At 42.7% G+C, this 24594-nt stretch overlaps 1 long non-coding RNA gene across 1 annotated transcript; it reads right to left on the minus strand.

Annotated features, from left to right (window-relative positions):
• Positions 1-10811: 10811 nt before the first annotated feature.
• On the minus strand, positions 10812-22530 carry LOC143208827 (uncharacterized). The gene is made up of 2 exons (XR_013008986.1): positions 17717-22530; positions 10812-16297 (listed from the first exon to the last, which is right to left on the minus strand). It is a non-coding gene; the product is annotated as an uncharacterized LOC143208827 (long non-coding RNA).
• Positions 22531-24594: the final 2064 nt, after the last annotated feature.

The following is a 24594-nucleotide window of genomic DNA, read 5'->3' on the forward strand; positions in this document are numbered from 1 at the left end:
GTACGTGATCGCGTTCAGCGATCCCCACTCCGCGCGCCAGCGCTCCCTACTCCACTACGCGTTCCCACTCCGACTCGTCCCCACTCCACTGACACATTCCGGACAATTTCGGACTCCATCAAAAGATGAATATAACTTTATTTGCTTTATTTACTTCAATATTTACTATATGGACCTTTATCCTTCCGGGAAGGCGTGTCGGTGGAACGGCAACTTCCGTGTTCACACGGGGAAAGAGTGAAAGGGATGAAGAGTGACGAGCATAAGGACGATAAACCGGATATATTTCATCTCGCCGCTCGACATTCATTGCGCGTAATAGCGCGCTTTATTCGACGAGCAAGGTGAGCGCACCAAGAACGATATTCACTCGTTGATATTATTCAGACCTGGGCGCGCGTAACGACTACGATGCCGCAGTCGAGCGTAAAATCGTGAAATTCCCGTCGACCGCGTAACGCTGCCCACTGTCTCGCGGGAAGGTAACGATCGTTTCGAGGGTTCGTGGTTTTCCGGAACGAAACAAGCTACGTTTTTCTCGGACAGACAGAACCACTGTGAGACAGGGGACATTGCGGCCTGAGAATCAATCTGGCTCCACGGTAAATCGATTACAGGACAGTTCCAATGATATAGGTTTGTTGTGCGACTCCATAGAAGATGGAAACAGAATCAGTGGGAAACCGCTAGAGCACAGTCGGACACACCGTTATCTTTCTTCGTTTTTAAAAAAGAACTTACTATGATTCTTCTCAGTCTGCGGCTGAGCTTTCACTCAGGGGACCAAAAATTTTCAACTTCTCTAAATGTAATATTACACAATTCGAAGAAAAAAAATGATAAAACTTTAAATTCCAGTGCGAGGAATCCAAGACTTAACCCAGACCTAGCGGATCCGTTCACTGCATCAGACGGTTATTATTCATAAAGACTGGCTGACCAATCATTACTGAATAATCTATCCATCATTCAGTAACCGTGTGTCTATACCTCGCACACGTTACCCACAGTGAATGGGGCGCCGTCAACCATAACACCGTAAAACACAATCTGATCGCACAATTTTCATCCAATTACCTGCTCCCATCAGTGCAGTCGAGTATTTATCCCTAGCGCATCGCGAACATTTGTCTACGAAAATGAAGTTATAAATTGCAGAGAAAATAAAAGAAAAAAAGATATGCTACGCTAGAAGAGGCAGATGAAGAGTACGGAACGTAACACCGTAGAAGGGAACCAATTGGGCGCCGTAGTTGATAACAACGTACTCTGGGACCTTCGACCTCTTCGCACGACGTTAGGTTCGACGTAACACGTTTCGAACGTAGGCGATTTAAGGTAGGTGGTGGATAATGAGTTCCTGGACCGCTAGGATATTGTATGCGGCTTATAAGGATGCGCCAATCAGCTCGCCACTCGTTCGTATATAAGATCGATGTAGCCCAGCGGATAGATGAGCTGTACTCGGCTATTATTCGTAAGTCGTGATCCTGGGTCAGCCGACTGTAGAGGATATTCTCCATTACTCGGATTCAATACGATAGAGCGATGGCAATAATGCATGGACCCTGGCCTCGCTGGAATCCCCCTACGGTCCGTTCCCTTATCCATTGATCCACCGTGTCATTTACCCTAATCGCGTAACGATATCAGTTACGATAGCCAGGCTTTCTGGTATTCATATTTGTTGCTTTCATCTTGAACGTGAGATATTGAGAAATGAACCACGAGAATGGGAAGCAATGCGGTTCTGCTTCTACCTTAATTCGAAGGGAGCTCGGTATTGATCGAACATCATCATTCTCTAGGTGTTTTTCATTCTGTGGAACCTTCAAATTGACTTACAAAGAATCTCCGATCTATTAATCTTGGATCGCTTGGATTAGGAATATTTATTTTATAACATTTATCAGAAATGTTCAATATCTTTATTTATTGAAAACTTTACACATTGCTGTTTAGGTAGAAAATTTAAAGTAGAAATGTATGGTACTGTGTGTTCCGAAGTTTCAAATAAAATCTTATCATTTTCTCCAGCATCGCATATGCAAAACGGAGAACATAAAATTAATGTATTCAGTATGGAGCCTGGTTTCCAAGGAGAAGTGAAATTAAAAAATTCACCGAACATGCACACACCTGGGGGCAATTGACTTGCATACGTTCCTGATTATATTTTAGTTTCATAAATTCAAAAAGAAATTCATCGAGAACGGATCATAAAATGTCTGTGATAATTGAGTTTATCACGTGGAGCCATTATCTCGGTTACACCGCAATCAAAAGATAGTCCAAAGAAAATGAATTGCAATTGCCGTATGAAGAACGAAGCGTCGTAAAACTATTATTTAAACTTAAACTACAATTAATAGCTCGCGCAAGAACTCATAGGCGGGATACCTGCAACGTCACGGTGAATCGCGCGTAGAGGTCCGCATCAGTTTTTACTACCCATCAGCGGCCATCGTATTTCACCGCATACGTTTCAATACTATTCTCGACGGGGACAGTAAAGTTCACCCGAGAGACTGGCGTCGAGTAATTCCAGGGTCTTGAACCCACCTACCTAGCGACCTAGCTAGTTCTACCTACTAGATGCTAGCTACACTCCAGGGCAAAAGGAGGACATCCTACATTTTATCCAGTTCCGTGAAAACTGGCAAAAATGCGTGCTTCGCGTTACAAATTAATAATGTCTCCGATTTTTAACAGTAATCATTAGACTGCGGATTTTTATGCACAGTAAAAAAATGTTTATGTTACTAATTATCTTAGTAACATTGATCCTACCAACCATCAAAAGTGAATGATGTGTATAGTATCTCTCATAAAAATAAACAGATTAAATTTATTTATATTTTGTGCGATTTTTACTATAATATATACTGGAGTAAAAAAATATATTCAATAGATTACCATGAAAACACCTTTACAATTTCAATAATTGTCAAACAAAAAATACACGATGGGTCATTTCACCATTCTTGGTAGGTTAAGTGTTAAACTGAAACTAATGCACTAATGCCCTTAAATCATTTTGACATGACCACTGCTTTAAATTGTGCGTAGCCATTTTTATCATGAATGCATAAAATCCGCAGTCTAGTAATCATTTTACTTTATGAAAAGAAAGTGTTCAAACACTGTGCTCAAACGCTTTTTGATCCACAATTTTTATAAACTGAGTTGGCTGTATCATTTAATTGATGAAGATGTTCGAACACTGTGTTCAAACGCTTTTTGGATCCACAATGTTTATGAACTGAGTTGGTTGTATCGTTTAATCGATGAAGATGTTCAAACACTGTATTCAAACGCTTATTGATCCACAATTTTGATAAACTGAGTTGGCTATATCGTTTAATTCATGAAGACGTTCGAACACTGTGTTCAAACGCTTTTTGGATCCACAATTTTTATGAACTGAGTTGGCTGTATCATTTAATTAATGAAGACGTTCAAACACTGTGTTCAAACACTTTTTGATACACAATTTTTGTAAACTGAGTTGGCTATATCGTTTAATTGATGAAGACGTTCGAACACTGTGTTCAAACGCTTTTTGGATCCACAATTTTTATGAACTGAGTTGGTTGTATCGTTTAATCGATGAAGACGTTGCTTGCAAATAAATGGCTCTTTTGTGCCGATCATTTTCACCGTGACTTATAATTTTGTGCACCAGTGTTACGCGCATGGGAACACCGACATACAGCTTACCAGTCACGAACACGGCAACGTCTCCGACTAGCAGAGGCTGGAGAAGAGTCTCCAGCGTACTCTATCTTCGGTTATCTTTGCAGGCGAAGAATCGTAAATTCGAGCTCGCCAGTGAAGTTGTGCGTAGAACACTGGACGCAGATTCCTCGCATGATTTACTCGACCCCGTACGTCGTGCACTGCAAGCGGTGTAAATTGTGCCCGCGCAGATCGGCCGGAGTTTTCTGCGGAAATCGCCAGGAAGTTCTTGACCGTGCGAGAGGTCGAAGGATCGGTTTGATTTATCTGAAGTGTTCGTTTCATCCTGCTATGAAAACAGTTCAAATATGAAATGTCAGTTTCCGCGTGTTTTATTACGCCATCATTTCGAATTTATTTCTCTCGACGTCGAATGTCACATCAATTATACGAGCGTCGGTCGAGCCGAGTGTTTGATCAAATTATTGTTAAAAATTATATTGTATTGTAATTTATACTCTTGTCGTACACAATTGTATGAATGATAGATTATACCAATATTCTGTGTGTGTGGAGAATGAAGGCGCAACACCTGTTGAAAACCATAAATTATACTATTAAGTTAACGGTAATTGAATCAGTCGATTTTCTTTGTGAAAGATTGCCGTCAAACCTACATATTAGACTTGTTACCCGATAATAAGTTGTAATGATTTGCATAACTGGCTAGACCATATCGGTTGCTCATGCAAATACCCGTTAGCTGCGGTAAATGGACATTAAGCAGAACTGGTACTATGAAATTAGAAAATTGCTCGAGTCGATCAACTAGGTTGATTTCCCGACAATGATTGAGGAAGTTAATTTACGACGAAACGCAAAGTAGTGATTTTACCGTTCATCTTGAACGTTCGCGAAGCAAATAGTCCTCGTCATACTTCAGACTTCCTACATTCACACAAAACATTTTATACACAAAATAATCAAAATACTGATCCTTCATATTTTCTGTTGTTACATTACCTGTATCTTTCACTCGACAGCTTTATTCTGGCCAGTTGCTCGACCCGCAAACAAGCATGAGTTTGTAAAATCAACTTTCGGCGAATTAAAAACGACTGAATATTAATCGGAGCTTCGCATTCAATCACGAGGGCGATCGCTTCGGGTTGAAGTCCATCCAGGTGTAAAGTAATTGAGTACCTTGCTCCCATCCACACTCGTCGATGATACAGAGCCATGGGCTACTAGTTTCTAACGCGGATGGACCACCCGTGACTCAGTGGTTTCAGCCGTCAATCGTCAGACTTTTCGCTGCACGGTGATTACGGTGTGACGGTGCTATCATGCTCGAGAGGATCGCGAACGTGTGTGCTGGCGCATTTAATTTCCGGTTCGATCGACAGGACGACGCAGCTCGCAGGATCTCGGATAAATAAACGAAAGAAAAGGAAGAGCAAAAAAAAGAATGAAATCACCGCTAACACGCGGAAGGGAAGATCTCGGGAATTATTAAGGAACTGATCGCTTAATTCACAAAATCAACGATGAGAGAGGAGAGAAAGGTAGAGGGGAGGGGACAGGGCGAGGGAATGGTTAATCAGCTCGTATCGGATTAAGAATGAAAAACAGGTACGTCCGCAAGCAACTTCCTGCGAAACGGCAATCACGCGCTCATCGGGGAAGCAGCACCGAGAAAAATAATATAATTAAAGAACGTGATATTTCAAGTTCGAGTTAAGCCTCGAATCGCTGAACGGACGCAGCATCAACGGTACGGCGACTTGTAGCGGATCAGTCGGTAATTTCTTGGTAAATTGGCATAACTGTTTCGTTACGCAATGTGCATGTATACCTGCTCAGTTGTTACAATGTATCGACCCGGCTGATATTTTATTTTACGAGAGTAGATCAATAGTTAAGTACCAGAGTTGGGCAACAATTTAATCAACGATTGACGAATTTTCTACTTCAATCATTAATCGAAATTAACAATTGAACTCCTACTTTAGTCGTTGATAATTAGAAGTTGGTAATGCCCACTTCCCTCAGCAATGCCGTATGTCTTCAAACACGGTTAAGTTAGTACGTACTTTGATATTATCTAATCATAAACGACTCTGCTGACTTGCTGCGTCACTATTATTCGCAGGGCGGTTCGATGGTTAATTACCCGGGAAAGCAAACAATATAAGAGCGCTCTCGGTAGGTTTTTCACCTAGTTCAGGTGGATATAATTCCTATGGCATCAGGCTTATCCCCGTATACACAGCACCATAAATCTAAAACATCAGGTTCTACGAGCGCGTCTTACAATTAAAACACACAAATTGCCGGTCCGAGAACGGGTGCTCCTATCGCGCAAGAAAACTCATCAGATACAACTTTTTCGGGCGTTCAATTAAATCAAAAGAAAACCATTAGCGGGCCGGATAATTAAAACAGGGAGTGGGGCTAGGGGTGGGGAGAAGGCAGGTAGGTAATCGCAATCGGCGAGATTGCAGATTAAGATTTAAGCAAAACAGCCGGGCCGGTACAACGGGCTCGCGAAAGAAACGGTCACGCATCAATCGGCAATTGCGATCGACGGAAGAAGATCTTCGGGCAAGAACGCCTCTATCCGTAGAACGCGAACGTGACCAGCAACGTTGAAACGAAAAACACGGTCCCAAGCGGGGAGAAGTTTGCGCGCACCGAACGGATTAGCTTTGCAAATATCATCGGTTCGGCCGGTTCGCGTAAAATGCGGCTCGCATCGCGCCTTTTTTCGTTTCGCGTGCCGCTCCTTTTCCTCGAAGAAAGGGGTCCGGGAATGCAAGCGCGGCGAGTGCCAGTTTCGCGTTAACGCCGTTTCACATTGCAAAAAGAGCAGGATCGCGAACGCCGCGCCGGACCCGGGGTGAAACGTTGGTTCGCGCGACCCTGTAAAACCGTTTATTGCCGTGAGAGCCGCTTGGGAGTTAGCGTCGTGTCGTGTCGCGTCGCGTCGCATGGTGGTCCGGATCCGTAAAAAACTGCATTAAATTTATAGCACTTCCAGCTATACGTTAATCGTTAGAAACGGGACGGTTTCGCTGGAGTTCGAACTCACGGCGACGGACAAATATTATGTTCGTATGTTTTATTACTCGTAAAAGTGCCACTCTGCTCAGAAAGTTCGCAAAATCACATTTCTTTTGAGTAGATGGCATTCCCTTCAAAGTTACGCACTTGCTCCAGCAGCAAGTTCTCTATCGTTCTTGTTAATCCAGGCTGAACTTCATCCGAGGGAACCAGAAATTTTTAACTTTTTTAAACGTAAACCTGTAGATTTTGACGAGAAGATGCCGTAAATTCAAGTTTTAATCTTAGGATTCTACTAGATCAGAAGGTATGCGTGTATGAAGTTGAGCGATTTAAAGCGTTTTTGACTGGTGAGGGCCGAACTACAATGAACGATCTGATCATTATAATGCCGTAGTATCATTGCGGATGGAAGAAGTCGCAACGGTGTGTATAGTACACAGGATACAGGATCTGATCTCACTTATCGGCCACGTCGCTTTTCTTATTCGCAGTCATTTCCTTGCGACGCGACGTTTCGTGCAACTCATTTATTAACGATGCACTCTAACGGCGCATCTTTCTCGCGCTGCTTTTATTTCGTCTCGTTCTCTTCCTGGCTTTTCGGACGATGATTAATCGGTGTTCTGCACGCGGAGGAAGCCGAAGACAGCTTGTAATCTGTCCCGAGCTCGTTAATGCGACGCTACCCGCGATTAGGAAAGTAAGTTGTTCGTGGCGACCCTCCGAGCGAATTTGTTTGAAAAGTATTCTGATATCCGGTCACGATAAGCTGCTTTACTGGAAAGCCAAAGCCGGCTTGTGTTCTTGTTTCAATCGGCTCATGAGATGCTTATTAATATTTTATCCGAGGCAAGGGGATTTATATTAATGCTGCTTTCGACGAAGACACATTTCGGAATAGAAATCTGTGAATCGTGTTTAAGCAAATCGGGAGAGCCGATGACCGGTGGCCACCGTGGCAGTCGACGTGTTAAAAAGACCGAGAACTCTTTGGAACCGTGGAGTCAGCGGTACTAATCGATTTTCTCATGATCGCACTTGTTCCCGCGGCACAGATTCGCGTAACGCGACCGCTCGCTCGTGATCAGGTTCGTTAATGTAATCGAACGCGCGATTCGCGTATTAATGCATGCGAGTCGCGGCGGGACGCGCGTGCATGGTCGCAATAAATCATTTGCCGGCGAGGTGGGTTCGGCTGTTGCGAAGAAATTCAAAGTATCCGCGGGGTGAGTTCGCGGAGAATCGTTCGGTCCTTAGCGGTTAATAGCGGAGCAAGGCTGGATGGATGCTCGGCGATCGGTCGCCGGTAGACGGAGATTATCCAGCGAACGTGCTACCCATATTAATAAACTAGTTTTTGCATGGTTCAGCCAGAGCGTCTGCTCGTTTGCTTATTACCATAGGAAACCGGCGGCTACCGGCACGCCGTTTTCAAACATCATCGTCGTTGGTTGTCGCGCGGCGGTGCGACTCGCGGCCACAGGGGCTGGACTAATTAGATACCGGTCAGCTAAACAAGGTTAACCCCTTTGTTCATAACCGAAAAATTTTCCGGGAAAGATGTATTGCAGAAGTAGTTGGATTGTTAAATATCCCCTTTGTTGCTACTGAAAAAGGAAAATCGATTGCAAGAAATAGAAACCAAATTGAATATCATTTCTTCCCTTAATGATTTTAATAGGGGAGAAATCATACATTGACATCTTCAATTTTGAAAATTTTTCAACAATCATGAATTTCACCTATCCAATTATGCTATAAATGCATAAAGATCCGCAGTCTTCTAATACGTGATATCTTATGTTCATTGTAACAATTGCAGCAAACTTTCGCGCGTCCATTCTGTTCTGTATACAAACTTTCTAAACAGTTTTTCGATCACGCCATAGAGGAGTGTACAGCAACGCAATTAATCAAGCTCGCTGTGTCGTATCATCGACTAATTAACGCAATCTGACTTTTCACGGCGCCTGGCTCGACACAAAGGTCTCACTCAAACACCTCACGTCGTGATCCGAGCGCCCATTATCCCCATCCACGAAAGGCAGCTCAACCACCTATGACCGAGGGTTACCCGCCACTCGTAAATAACCCGGCGCTCCCCGCACGGTGCCGACCGGACATCAGCAATTGTTCGCGAAGAGCGTACCGTTGCGGAACACCGTGTAGCTACACAGGACACGGCCGTTGCCGTATGTTTGCACACGAAGATCCGAGCATCCGCGATTTAATCTGTGCCCCGCAAACCCGCTTAGAAAATCCAGCCACGGGTCACGACTTCGCCGCGAGGGTTCTGGATCTCCTCCTTCTTCTGTCGGCGTCCTCACCGCGAAAAATCGTTTAATCGCGCTGATTAAAGGTCTTTGCACACTACACCGTCACGGCAGGTAACGGCAACGGACCGCTAGGCCGTTTTGGGTCTCTCCTCTGTATTTCAATGGGGATGCGGACAATAGGCCGCATCGCCGCAGCAGGTAGACGGGATAGAGAGGCAACGTATCGGGACGGGAAAAAGTGCGCACACGATATCGGCAAGCGCCGACAGTTCACTTTCTTCTATATAGTTTCCATGGAGGTGCGCGCACTAGACTGGCACCGACACGACGCGCAACGTCTTGGCAAAAGGGACATTCTCGGCGAGAATGTTTTGCCGGCCGCTCGATGTGGTGTTCGAACGGAAAACGACTAAACGAATAAAATGAAGATCGCAAACAATAGAATTGGTTCGTTGATTTCGTATATTTGTCAATTCATGACAATTTTAGTTATACTATAGTTAGTTATTTAAAGTTTTAAATATTTATAAAAGAAATTTTACTCGCATAACATAAAAATACTGCCAATTTTGCGATGATTGTTATCTAGACGCCATAAACAATAGTCTCTTTTTAATTTGATAAAAAAATCATTTATAAAAAGTTCATATTTTATCACAAGGAATGCAGTAATCGTTGGATTTCACAAAAGTTATTCGGGAAATCTAGTTAATTGAAAATATTAAATTTGCATTTATCGATGATAGACATTATCATTGACTGATAAATATCCATTATAACGGACAACAATTCTTTTTGGTCATATGGAACCGCTATCGATGATGGAAATAATTTTTGGCTATTAGTATTAGTAATCATTGTCGAGGACAGAAATTTTATTGGGCTACTAATTACACTAGTTTACAAAATGAAATTGATTTCATGTACATTTAGGAGAGTACACGGTGGGAGATTTCACCAATAAATTAAGACCATTGAGCGATGCTATCAAGGGTTTTACATATCGTTCCTCGCGAGAGAAACGGATCCCAAAACCAACCGAAGACAGAGCAAGAGCCAAAACTATTACTAAAATATTCTAAAGAATAAAGAGAGTTGGGTTCTTTCGTATGTTTTTTGCAATCAAAAATGTGTTGTTTTATTCAAAACGAAATAAGTTTTCGCTGTAGCAGTGGCATCAACGTGAGAACAAAGGAAACCATTGCCGGCATGGCCACTTGTCGAAAAATGAATATATTCAGAAAATGTGGGATTTGGATTTATTCACTCAATCGCTAATAACTGTATCATTTTTCGGCCGATTTACTTCTGGTTGGTGTTATTTTTTGCTTTACGTATATGTATAAAGAGAAAGCGGACGTTTTTGTCGGTTTCTATTGCCACAGAATAAGCTTAAAAATTTAATTTTTTTAAAAATCTGGACTATTTTCATCAATATCTTTTGAACCGCTTAACCAATTAAAGATGCCACTATACATATTTACTCATCATTTCAATATCTTTCATTTGGTACCAAGAACGACCAAATCGGACACATCTAGCTCCAGGTATGGTTTTTAAAGTGAAAAGGAGTGAACAAATTGAAAAAATCAAAATATCTTAAAAGCTGTTCCGTAAAAAGAATGTTCATCTTTATTTTCGAATTCAGCAGGAGAAAATCCATAGGAAAAGTTACCTCTCATCAAATGTACATAAAATCAATTTCATTTTGTAAACTAGTGTTATGCGAGAGTCAGAATAGATCCAAGTCAAGATCCTGTTTGTGGATATATCCGAAATGGCACATTGATATGGAAAAGAAAAGAAACGACTCGCGCGAGCTTCGAAAATTTTCTTTTCATCCCTCTAATAAAATCGTAGTCGTTACAGTAAAATAAGAAGCGATTGCGTAGGCAGTGCCAATGCTGGCCACTCGAAAGTTACTGCGCCCAAACCCCGGTAATCCGCAATAACCAAATCACTACAGCGTGTCTTTACAATACAGTCATAGAGCAATAAAAACTCGACCGTACGCCCCAACATTATTACTATTGTCGGACTTGCACCCGGACCGTCTACCTGCGTATAGTGAACTGGTGCCCTACCGTCGAACCTACAGAGGTGTCTTGGCAAAATATCTTCGCTCGACACGAGTTGCCGCCAGCGCAGTGGTGTTCACCACTAGAACGGTCTGGATAAGGTCGTTCGATGGGTTACGCTACGGCCAGTTACGGCGCGGCCAACGCCCGCGCCAGTGGTGAGCGCCACTGAAAGTGTCGTTCAGTGACGTTGCGGTGCCGATCAGTAGTGTACGGAAAAGACCACCACCGCGGTGCCTTTTTGACCGCGCGGTCCGTTGCCGTTACCTGCCGTGACGGTATAGTGTGCAAAGACCTTAATAGCGATCGCCGCGACTTATCGTCGGGCTTATACATTTTTTCCCTGCTCGTTCGCGCGGCGACGACGACATTTCATTTGTACATGATATGGACGTAATTAATTCAAATGGTTTTTAATATAGATAATGTTTAGGTTAAAGTGCCCAAATATGGTACAGTCCCTTATTATGGCACTACCTTATATCTTGTAAAGGAGAAGCACTCTAGTGAGAAAATCCTCAAACAATAGTTTACCATGTTTACTCAACAGTGTGCAGTGTAATCCCACCATTCTGTAGATTTTAGTATCGATCCTCCGCCAGTTGTGTCTCCACGTGTTGAATATTTTTGTGGTTAGAGTTTCGATTCTATCTTTTTCGAGGAAGGCAAGTGATTTTGAAATGTTTGGACATATCTGTAGTTTCAGTTTATTTATATTAATGTTTGCCAACTGTTGGTTTGGGCTGAAATTCATTTTCTCTTTATCAGTAGCAAGTATTATCAGTCCACGTGGAGTTCCCAATATGGCACTACCAAGGGTTCCCTAATATGGGTATAGCTATATATATTGACATTCTTGGTGTGGGTGCCGAATATGGCACTAGGTCTCATATTAGGGACTTAAGGTGTGCCATATTATGAACCCATTCCGCTGGAGCCTGCAAGTGACACACCACAAAAATAATATTTTTCCCAAGCTGTATTAATTGTTGAACAAACTTGACCCCAGAATCTTGTAGGGAGGAAATGCATCTACAACTGGTAATTTTTTGGTCGAAATAGAGCATTCTAAAATAATCAAAAAGTGACATCCACAAAAAGTGGTTCATAGTTGGGCACTTCACCCTATTATGTCTAAAGGTACGTGTACATCTGAGAGGTTTTACTCTCAATAGAGACGATTTGTGAAAACCCCGTTGTAAGTAATTATTGCGTGAACACGAAACTCTCCGTTTGCCTTGAGAATTTGCAGTCAGCATTAATCTCAATTAGCAGCGAATCGTCCAGTATTCGCGGCACCGATCAGCCTCGAGCTCTCCACTAAATCGATTCCAATTTCTTAACTGGCCGTACCACGAATGGCACTTGCAAGTGGAATATCATGTTCCCCAACCCCCGTCCCAACCCTTCGACTGTCCACTACCACACTTTTATCGGGAGCACCCAAGAATAGAGCGTCACGAATCTGTACCTCTCAGTTCTCTCCCACAATATCCGCTCGAAACTGTATTATACTCATTCCGCTTTTCTTTGCATCTCTGATGCGACCGCGCGACGTTTGCCGAATACAACAGAAATCGATTCGTCGATTTGCTTATCTTTATTATATCCTCGAGGAAAACGTCAACGATAAACAGCTGAAATAAGTGGAATATGTACCGTGTTTCGTATTTTTTCTCTCTTCGTGACGCTTCATGATACACCTGGGCAGTGGCAGCTTTTTTCGTCTGCTATTTGTTTGCATCTCGCTCGGATCTCGCGTCAAATAATTTCCTGTGGGAATTATGGTGATCGGGGTTACGCATTTTCCATTCATACAAACGTTTGTCTTGTTCTCGACTTCTGTGAAGAAATTCGCCAAAGAGATAACCACTCCTGCTCGAATGATTGATTACACATTTTTTTCATTTTCAATTGTTGGGATTATAAAGTTGCTTCCACTGAAAATTATTGAATGAATTTCATGATTCGAGCACATTTTGTAATTAAAATGGTGAAATATCTGAATAAATTCATTCTTGGAATTTTTAAATGATGAGAAATAAAATAATGTAGGATTTAAGTCGTCAATAGAATAATGCGATCGTAAAGACGAAATATTTTAATACCTAATTTGAGATATAACGAATACAATTAATTAAATTATCCCGTCTGAATCTCTGTCTGAGATCAAACACGTCTTTTCGTTTTCGTACGTCGAACGTACTACAATATTTAAGTCGATAATTGAGTCGAACTACAATAATTAACTGTTATATGATTAAGTCTTGCGGAATTATCACTGGACTGCGGATCTTCACGCAAAATAAAAATTGTCTGCAAAAAATCGTGAATTCGATATTTATTTGCCGCGCAAGACCAAATAAAACAAATCAAAAATCATCTGCCGACAGAGTTCTACAGAAGCTCCAATTCCGAGGGAAGATCTGTAATAGGACGCCGCGCCGCAACAATTTATCGTGCGGGTCCTCGGGACGCTCCGCGGCGTTAACGAAGCTATATTTCTTCAGCAGATTTCGAAACGTCGTTCCCGCGAAAAAATCCGTGTGAGCGACGTGACGTCGTTTCGACGGAAAGCGGTTGCGAATGTTGCGACCGAAAACGAGAACGAAGTCGGCGGCGTCTGCGGCCGAGTCGGACGGAGCCATTACGCGTTCGCTTTGGCGAGCATGGAGAACGACATTAGGCGTGTCACTGTCTTCTTGCTACCCTGTTGTACCAAGCTATTACGGTCCGCCTTGGTCTGTCTGACGTAATCGTCGACGACAGTCGGCGAACGTATGGTCAGCGAGCCGTGCAAACTTCCTTGTCCTTGCTTCCTCCTCTTTTTCTTCGTGTTTCCGCTGTTTCACGAAATTCGTTAAACACAGCAAGAAACCGACTTGGTCGAAGGACTCCGGTAATTGAACGGCCTCCAGGCAAGTCGACGTTGTTCCGATTCAGCGTTTCTTAGACAGCCCCGGGCTGTGTCGCTTCTACCCCACACTTTCGACTCTCCCGACGCTCTGTCTTGCGTTTATCACTGCCTCTCCTCCTTTTTTTTTTGCGCAGATCACTCTTCGTTCGCGATGCAAAGTATCATTATATCGGGTGTATAGAGCGCCACAAAATTACAGGCCTCGCACCCGATAATAGATTTCTTTAAAGACAGAAACAGGCGCGCAAACGAGCTGCTTGCTGCCTGTGGCACTCTTTTTCGAATTTCCGTATCCATTTCTAGCTAATTTACAGCTACGCAATCTGCTCGTTTAACCGCTTCTTTAACTTCTAATGCGTTTATTTTTAACACTGCACCTTGATCACTTGATTCAAATAATCAGTTGAAATCACGGTTTGGAATTATGTTCAAATAATTTGTCATTTAACCCTCATACGCTCCTCAAAAATAGTTGCATAAAAGAGACTGGGAAACTATATTCACCCATTTTTCTTCTACACGATAAATTGGCAAATGATGTTTTATTTGTAACGTCACATTTTAAAGAAATACATCGCACAACATAGGCACAAAGGGATTAATAATTATTACACAGTATGTGAAATAAGTAAATGGATGAATGTTCACCCTGAGGAACGTATAAGGGTTAAAATATTTTGGAAACTCATGTGCGATTTGTAGGAACCTGCAATAGGTTCTTGGCGCAACTTTTCATTTCATGAAATAACCATTCATAATAACCGTATGGGTGCGACTATCTCACCCTAATTACAACAGTTCGCCAAAGATTAATGTTCTTTATTCGGTATCCATCTTCATAAATCCGTTAATAGACAAATTAAAGTTTCATGATCGCAGATACATTCGTAGGTTTAGTGTCAATGCAATCGGTATTATAATGAGTTATGTCAGCGCCACGTTAACGGTATGACGAATGACTGACGGACAAGCTCCCGGGGATACGGCATGCCGCGTTGCGCAGTGCGTAATACTGTTACTGATTCCAGATGTGTTATGACAATTTTTTGTCCGGGGTTTCATAAAAGTTTTACGGTAAGATCGGTGCTCGCATCGTTAATTTCTCATTAGAAGCGCGATACGCTCCATCCACCGGGACACCCTAACAAGTTCCGATGTCCGCGCGAGTCCACCTCCAGCCGGAAAGACCGAGCAAGAAAACCACTAAAAGAAGAACGCCATCCGCTATAAATTCTTCGGAAACGCCATAAGAAAGCGAGGAACCAATCGGAAATTACATCACACGAACGAAACGCCCCGCGGCCGACTTTTTACCGAAAACATCGCGCGTAGCGAACAAGTCGGCCGTGATCAAGATGTTTCGCTTCTTCCCCGCTCCGTGTCGCGCATAGAATATACAACCAGTCAGGGGAAACAGGACCAGATCACGCAATTAATGAAAAACGAAAACGGTCTTCGAGCGTTGATAGCAACTGCATATTCGTTAATAAATTGTGTGTTTATGCAAAATTCCACTCTTCGGAGCCGTTCCGCCAGGCCTGCTATCGAAATTGCATTTTACCACTTCGAAAGCTCGATAAACTCCCAACGAAACTTTAATAAAGTTATCTCGATCCGTGTTAACAGTAGCTTGTCAATCAGGTTCATGCATATGCATTAGGCTCTTTCGCAACCGTGGCTCTTATTTACTCTTGTCAAAAATTTTTGTCAAAATTTCTTTTACGGCGCCCCCTAGGGTTGTTCGAAATATTTAAAAAAAAATCTGTGCAACGTTTTAGCTCGATATATAATTCTGCAGAATTTCCATTACGTAATGTGCCTTCGGGAAGGACCAGGAAATGTTTTTTCTAGTCATAAATCGCAATCTCGCAGTGTACCGTTGATGACACTCGAAAGCGTGCAGGTAGTCTCCGCTGACAATTAACAGTACCTTACACGAATCGACCGGAAGCGGTCACGTCTCGAGATTGCTGGCTCCGTGGAGTTCCTGTCACGAACAGAACAGTCCTGGCGAGTAAATCGTCTCGGTCACGGGATGAGTTTTACGTGCCAGGGGACCCGTGACCACGTAAACTTCCATGGAAGACGTTTGACGAACCTCCGCGACAGGCTACCAGGGTTAACGGTCATCATTATCCTCGCCGGTGGCTACGATCCTCGAGAAAATTACCAGCTATTCCTGGATTATGTGGAGCAATTATGACGTCAAGGGGTTTCAGGCGTTGTCCGTCAAGGTCTGCTCATTTTATTCGGTCTGGAATTTGATTGGCCGCTGTTCATGGCTAGAACGGATCATAAAAGTATTAATTAAATAATAAAACTATCAGGTGCTGTCGTTTATTAATAGACGTCGAAACTAATTTAACATGCATGTAATTTGAGATGATGTAGTGTCGCCAGATGAGGGGAGATAGCGCGAATTGAGGAGAAAAAGTTACTCTCTCTCTCTCTCTCTCTCTCTCTCTCTCTCTCTGCCAGTACGAATAGCGTCGTAGAAGGGGAAGGAAGAGTGGAGACACTGCCAGAACTAGTTTCAAAAAATATGTAAAAAAAAGCGTTTTACAAACCACGCTTATATTACAATGCACTAAACAGGAGAAAATAATTCTTTTCCTGGTTCTTCACAAAATACCGCATCCGGTTAAATGATTAATAATATTTTCCCCAAAATTTTAAGCAATTAGTTCAAAATTCCTTCTGTTATAAAATTAGTGTCGGAATAGATAGAAAAACTTAATATAAATTTAAATAAAATCATGATATTAGTGACTATAAATAAAAGCGTGGAGCACCCACGAAGATTACGTCAATATAGAATAGCGCTACACGCTTTTATTTTTATAATCACTAATGTCATGATTTTATAACAGAAGAAATTTTGAACTAATTGCTTAAAATTTTGGGGAAAAATATTATTAATCATTTAACCGGATTCGGTATTTTATGAGGAACCAGGAAAAAATCATTTTCTCCTTTTTAGTGCATTTTAACATAAGCGTGGTTTTTAAAAAGTTTTTTTATATATTTTATTTTCTACTTTTATTGTCATCGGAAGCAAGTGAGTATACAAAATTTCAGCAAGATTGAACTATAGGAAGAGGTTTAATATTCAATTACAACACGGCAAGTTAATATAAGCGTAGTAATAAAAAGAACTATAACGCTGAGTATCTCGTTCGAAGTAACCTTCATATGTTATAACATAAATAAAGATTCTACATATCTGGAATATAATTGGTTTGGAATAGTAGGTTATATCCTTAATTATGTAGTATCTCACACTTTTCTTTAATCGAGCTGGTTGTATAATTGCAGGATAGTTTGCCACATAAAATCTAATTTATAATGACAATTCTGCTTTGAAAAAGAGGTTCCGCGACATTAAACTAAAACGGATAACTTCTAATAACAGCTCCTCTCTAATTAATCATGGTTTCTTTGCGATTGACTTATTTTCCAAAAAACAATCTGCTCGTAGTCAGCACTCATAAGTCTACGGCAGACCACTTTACGAGAACCAGCACGAATGTTGCGTAATAATTAAAATAAATGACCAGTAGCAAGAAACATATAAATAAGTTGCATCTAGCTGTTAGTACGCTGCCGCGGTAGCTTCCTGTTTATCCTTAATTAACGTATCCGCGAAAACTCGTAACTAACGAGTCGAGTGCTTACCGAACTGTCCTCCGTAATATACTTACTTGTTTAATTTCACCGTCCTTCCAGTTCGTTGTCGCCAGCTTAATTCGAGACGATTACGGTGCAAAATAGACACCGTTCGCGTTACAGCTCGTTAGCTTGGTCCAATTTAAATCGCAATTATTATTTTTCAGGCAGTGAACATTGTCCGTGAGCTGGCTATATCTATATATTGTTACACAGATATTTTTTTACATTTCGTTTTGTCAGGCAGCTGGAGTACATAAAAGAAAATAGAACAAGAGAATGAGTTTATATCCGCGGTAAAAGTTCCCACACGGAAACCGTACCAAATACAGATGATAAGGCAGAGCCAAATCCAACTTTTCCAGCACTCTTTTCCTCGTCGAATTTTCAACTTCGTCAGGATTCCTCCCGGGTCACTTCGGAACGACGCCTGTGCGGCCAGGATTGTTTAGAAAGTAATTTTGTCTCGCAGGTATATAAAACTGTTTGTAACCCCATTCCGACCGAATGAGGTCTTCCCATAGAGACTACTGGGATAGGCTTCGCGATATTAAGGGAAGGACACACAATCGAGGTTGCACGCCTTTCTTCCCAAGAATCGCGTCTTTAAAATCTACTTTCTGGAAGTAATTTCGCCCTACATGGAGTCACAGCCTTTATCGGACCGTTTAATCGAAAATCGACGGATTTTCCGATCTTCCATACGGACTTCTTAAAACATTCTATCCGGTGTTCCTGTGCATTCCCATTGAAAAGTCGGAAGTTTCGGTGAACGTTCGAGATCGTTCCTCAAAAAGTTGTCGCTCGTCCGGAGGAGGCCTCGGCCTCGAAAGACATACTTCTCGGATACATCTTCCATCGCATAATACGGTCTGACGTTGAAATATCGATACACGCTCGTACCGGGCCCCCCTTGGAACTTAAAATAACCTCGCGACGAGACACAAAGGCGGCGCGCAAGAATTTCCACGGCGGCGCCGCGCCGCCGAAGCCACCTTGGAATTACTCGTTCGCCCCGGCAAATTGATTTATCAAAACGGCTAATAGGTATAAATCGAGGACTGATTAATGCGACCGCGAACCACGATGGAGGGAGAAGTGGGGCGGGGGGCGGGTGTGTGATGGTGCACGTAACCGTGCAAACGGCCCCGAAGCACACGGCCCACTTATTGGCCGAGGAGGGCATTTATTTATTCCCCACGGTAGATACGAATCTAACAGCATCACGACAAGAATGATCCTCATAATTGACGAACGCGTTCGCCTAATAGCGAGCCAACTTGGAAAACTCGCTGGCCGATCGTAACATAAATCCCAACGATAATGAGATGGGTAAATATCGGTTGCCACGCACGTTTAACCGGAATACCTTGGAACTCACTCACTTGTTCGTTCGTTAGCTCTCTCTCTCTCTCTCTTCCTCTCACTCTATCTCTCTTTTTCTTTCGCAAACTCGCCGCGATGGGAGAGTTATTGAATCCGTCCGGTCGCGCTTAAATCGATCCACCATGCCGATTTTTTCCACAGAACCATCCGCCGACTCTCTCTCTCGTTCACCCAGTCCTGTTACCATTTTTCTCAGCCGACCTGTCTACCATTTTCTACCAGATCCTGTCAATTTTCGATGTCTCCTCTATGGTCCTTTGAAGAGCTCGTTAGCTTCCGAGTTTGTTCGTCTCGGATGCCTCGCCTCTTGCTTTATTTATTATCCGGCGACATTGTTCCTTACCTGTCCGCATTTGTAGACGGTTAGCCGGTACAAAGTGACTGGGAACTGGGCTACTGATAACCGATTCGCCCGCGGTGCATTTAATTCCTCAATCGTTAACGGAAGATCGGAAAGTGTCCTTGGCAACCTGCTCTATGCTCGCGAATGATACGTCGGCGGTGCTTCTTTGTCCCTTGGAATTACAATTGTCGAGGCGAATATAATGAAAAATGCAACGAAAGAAGTGTTTTCGTTAAAGCAAAACCAGTTGATTATGTTTTATCTGAATGATTTCACATAAATTCAGGGTAATACTAACAAAATTCTTGTGAGGTCTCAATATACTGTTGAAAAGAATTGTGGTTAGAAAAGGGTCTAAAAGAAACATATTTGTCTTGCGCTCCTTTCGTGTGTTCGCAAGGTTGGTTAAAGGGAGACGGACCAGCAGGTGAATAAATCACTTTTTCTAAGACCTGACGTTTTAAAGAAGCGGATGCGAACTACGTACGTCGATCATATGAACAGAGAAAATAAACAGGCGGAGGCAATCATCTTGCCGGGGAAAATTCAGCGAGCAGCAGAAGCAACAGCGTCAGCAAAGAGGAGGCCTGGCGAACCTTACCTTTCATCATTCCTTTTTATGTCCACGTAAATTTCACTCGGCCACGTCTAACCAGGCCACGATCATCGTCCACGGTGAGTCGGTTGGCGTGTGTGCAGGCGTTTCATTACTCAATTAACGACCCACGCGCATACTCAGTCGTACAGTATAATATGTCCCGGCGATACTTTCCCGAACGACGTACCCTGATGTCCACCGGGCTGCTCAGGCAAATCGAACACGAGTGTCGGACACGGTACTTCGTAAATACGGACGATCCTTGCCGGAGATCACAGCGTGCAACAGCCGGCAATTGACGAGTTACACGTGCACCGGCCCGTGTACGAGTTCAGCCCCGATGACGAGCCAGAAAAACTCCTCCGATCGCACGGGGAAAGTTTTGTTGCGTGCCCCGATTTTTATTACTGACATTACGAACGGCGCGGCGATCCTCCATTATCTTGATTCCATGCCATTTTCCAGTCCCCGGGAGACCTCGATTTCACCGATTTTTAAACAGCCAGACGCCGGCACCGCGAGATGACGTCTCGCGAACAGTATCCCTTCCTGCTCATCTACAGTGACCGAAATAATGATAGGCTCGCTACTTCCAAGTCACTTGTACGGTATTTTTAAAAGATTACCTATAATACTTGCTCGAAACAGACATCATAATTTTTGTATGACTCAATTTAAAAAGTATAGTATAAGAATTCGTACGTTTAAGTACAGTCTTGATCTAACCCAGATCCTCGAGTCCGTCCTCCGACACGAATCGTGTAGGGCTACTATTTTTTCGAAAATAGGAAAAAGAACATGTAGAAATGTGTAGCCGATAATGTGTTTCTTAATGCGAGAACAGCGAGCTGCGAGGCGTACACGCTTCTCTGATATTGAGTTTTTCTGCTTGGAATTAATTCTTTTTTAACGTTTATGCTATAGGATACATTCCTCCGTGATCGTCGACTTCCTTATCGACCTAGCATAAACGAGTGACAAACGATCTTAGCCATCGAAGAAGCGAACGTTTTATGTCTAAAATGATCCTCGAAACGAGTTCGAGCGTCGTCACGCGAGTCTTGACACCTTGGTTTTAGTGTACTGCAACTCCCGTTATCGTGCTCATATGCGAAAAATGAAATGTCTCATAAAGAATATGGGATTCAGTTATCTTGCTTCATTTGCAAAATGGCGCGAACAACCGGTTCCAGCAGAAAAAATCATACGGTACCGTTTCAAAGAAAATTGCGAGCATTGTTTTATAAAACGCGCTTATGAAATGTTCTGGTTCACTGAAACTCCTCCATAATGTTTCTTTAAAATCCACACTCCACTATACGCTCCTGACTATACATTGTGATCTCGAGAGTAATAAAATTTCCATAAACTAATCTGACTTTCTACCTTCCACTATGTAGCAGCGCATGCGTCGAAAATGACTAGTATTACAAGCGTTGTTTCAATGAACGGGATTGCTTAATTAATACATTGTTTCTCATATTTATCATTTTAATTGTACCTTTTTTTTCCATCTCCATTCAAATGTGCGCTAATAAGTAGGTAAGACGAGCAAAATGGTACCCATCGTTGCCGACCTCGCATAGATACAATAAGACATTTATTTTGCATAGAGAACCGAAGCAATTAAAACACGAAATGAAAGTAATCAAATTTGTAAGATAAAGGTGCACGCTTTCCTATATTCTCCTCCATCATAACATGCAAATATCCGCAAGGAATTAGTTCAACGTCCTTTACGCTTCTCCCGAACCGAACCGCATCCTCGTAGAAACGTTCTCGCGTCTTTCTTCGTTCCCGTGAAGTTCCACGGTTCTTGCGCTAGTTTTATTTCCCCCGTCTGTTCAGCTCTCTCGATCATGCTATCTGCGCCCCGGTGTTCCCCCTCCCTTCCCCCCCTGCCACAATATTCGCCTAACGAGTTTAATTAATCTTGTCGTTATTACGCCGCTCCTTGTATGCAAACCAACCGCTCGCAGGGCCCGATCGAACGATTGTGAAACGTCATTCAATGTCAGCGGGTTGAACGTTGGAAGAGCTCGCGGGATGTCGTGGTTCGTCGCGCCGCGAGACACCGAGGGACGTTATGCTCCGATGAGAGGGACGATCGATGAAATCGATCGATCGTGGCACGATGCGTCTCGTTGCGCGTCGATCCTCTGTGTTTCCTGCTGTGCGGACATGATCGACTGGACGCTCGCCGGTTCTCCCCGTTTCTCCTCGAAAACTTGAAACTCGCGATGCTACCAAGAGCACTTAACGCGTATACTATTTGGTTGACAAGAAAATATTAATTTTCGGGTAAGCTTTACTTTACCGGACTCAAAATTGGTACCTTTCTCCAAAGAATTATGATGTATTTGGTATGTAATCCAGTAGATTTGTACCCGGCGCGAATGCAGATCGAAGTTTCGATCCTGTAGGATCAATGGTTCAGGAGCTATGGTCGCTTAAAGTTGAGGATTTTTGGCAGGTAAGGGCGCCGCCATATTGGTTTGTAGTGACGACCACGAGCTGCTTACTTCGCCACCCCTCCCCCTCGACCTAATCCTCACCAACTCAGTAAGCGGCGTGCGACCGTCACTACAAACCAATATGGCGGCGCCCTACCCTGTCAAAAACACTGCATATTGCTCAATTTTAAGCAAGCATAGCTTCTGAAACATTGATCCTACAGGATCGAAACTTCGATCTACAGCCGCCTCGGGTACAAATCTACTAGATTACATACCGAATACATCATAATTCGTAGGAGAAAGGTACTAATTTTGAGTCCCGTAAAGTAAAGTTTACCCTTAATTTTGGTATCTTAAGGTGAAATAAAACCGAATTTCATTATTCAAGCGATGAACTTTAATCAATAAAATATTTTCTTGTTTATTCTTTTTGGCAAAAGATCATCGAACAAACGGGAAAATATCTTATTCATTGAAGTTCATTGCTTGAATAAAAAACTTGGGCTATATTCCACCTTAAAATACCGAAATTACTTCCTCGCCAACCCAATACAAGTACTCGAAGCGCTTACGGTGTTTCTAACCCCGAATAACCCCTTCGATAACACAGCCTTAGATTTCTAGCAATTTGTTAGATAGACGAATTTGGTAGTGGAAAAATTTCGGTATCTGTAAGATAGCGTTCGTGTTGTAGAGTAATTACCAGCGGCGCCTTATAAGTACCGTTCAGGTGAAAAGGGCGCGTTTCAAGTGAATTTATTGGTTCAAGGGTGAAAGGTTGAAAACCACCTAAGCACACCACGTGCTAGCCACACATCCTTTTAATACCTTTGTAGAATTGATCGAACCTATGATAGAAATAAACAACTATACATTAGTGAACAATATTTTGCTGAGACTCGTAATAACGCTTGACTTTAAAAATTTTGTTTTTTCAGATACCAGTCGTGTTTAGATAATTATAACATGGCGATTTTCATAGAATTTTATGCAAGTAAAATACCAGAACTATTGAAGCGAGATTTGGCACGATTGTTATTATACAATAATCTAACTAACGCCTCCAGAATACTGCTCGGGCTGATGATCTCGACAGGATTTAGAAAAATGATCAGAGGTAGCTTTGTTTTTATTAACATATACCTGTTCCGACTTCGTGGGATGTTTATGGATGCCGGCGGAACGGCGAACGTGTTAAATCGATGATGGCACGTGAGTATTGTTCTCTCTGTAGCATTGCCAGCGAGAAGAGGGTGTGCGGTTCTCCATTCCATAGCTCGAGAGCGTGCAAAATGGCGCGAACGCGCGACGCCGATGGTCGGCCTCGATAACCGCGTTGCATATCGCGTCGTTCACAATGGGTCGCCGTTCCTTTCAAAGCAGAAATTGAATTAAAGTCGCGGCCCACGGTGACGAGGTGAAAACAACGAGACCGTTGTGAGCCGCGCAAGGTCGGCGAACACTGTTCTAGAAATAGCTGAAAGACGGGGCGGGGGGCCGCCTTTGCATATACACGGCCGTGATGCGTTCGATGGAACGTGAAAGTGCTGGAACGCCGCTGGAGAACGTCGATGTTAGTCGAATAAGACGATGTTTCGGTCGCTGCCCGCGTAAAGTATTCTTTCCTTGTTGCCCCTCGACGTACCACGGGTTTCTTGTTACTTTAATTCTACAAGGCTCGCGATGAGCAACCAATGCTTCCCTATGATACATCGTACGGCAAACTGGTACTATGATAATGCTGCGAGTTTCAATTTGCACAAATTCGAAGACAAATGATAGCAGCGGGAGGCCGCTGTTATTGATTGTTTATGACCTTGCAGATTCATAATGGGGATACCAACCTTCGTAAAAAGGATTTCATCAAACAAGTCGAGGGTTTCGCATGATTAAACTGCGGATTCAACCCTTAATTCTACGTGAATATTTTTTACAATTGGATTTATCGACATTTTGACCTGAAAGTCGACATAGCATATCAATTACTAGTGTTAAAATAGATCAGATAATATTGACTTTCTTGGCATCGATCTCCGGCGAGGTGAACATTTTTCGATCATCTTCGAAACATGTTTTGACTAACATAATGTTAGACTACACGATATCAATTCAATCTCACTGAATTTTATG

The sequence above is a fragment of the Lasioglossum baleicum genome, chromosome 5 (assembly GCF_051020765.1).
Source record: "Lasioglossum baleicum chromosome 5, iyLasBale1, whole genome shotgun sequence".
NCBI lineage: Eukaryota > Metazoa > Arthropoda > Insecta > Hymenoptera > Halictidae > Lasioglossum > Lasioglossum baleicum.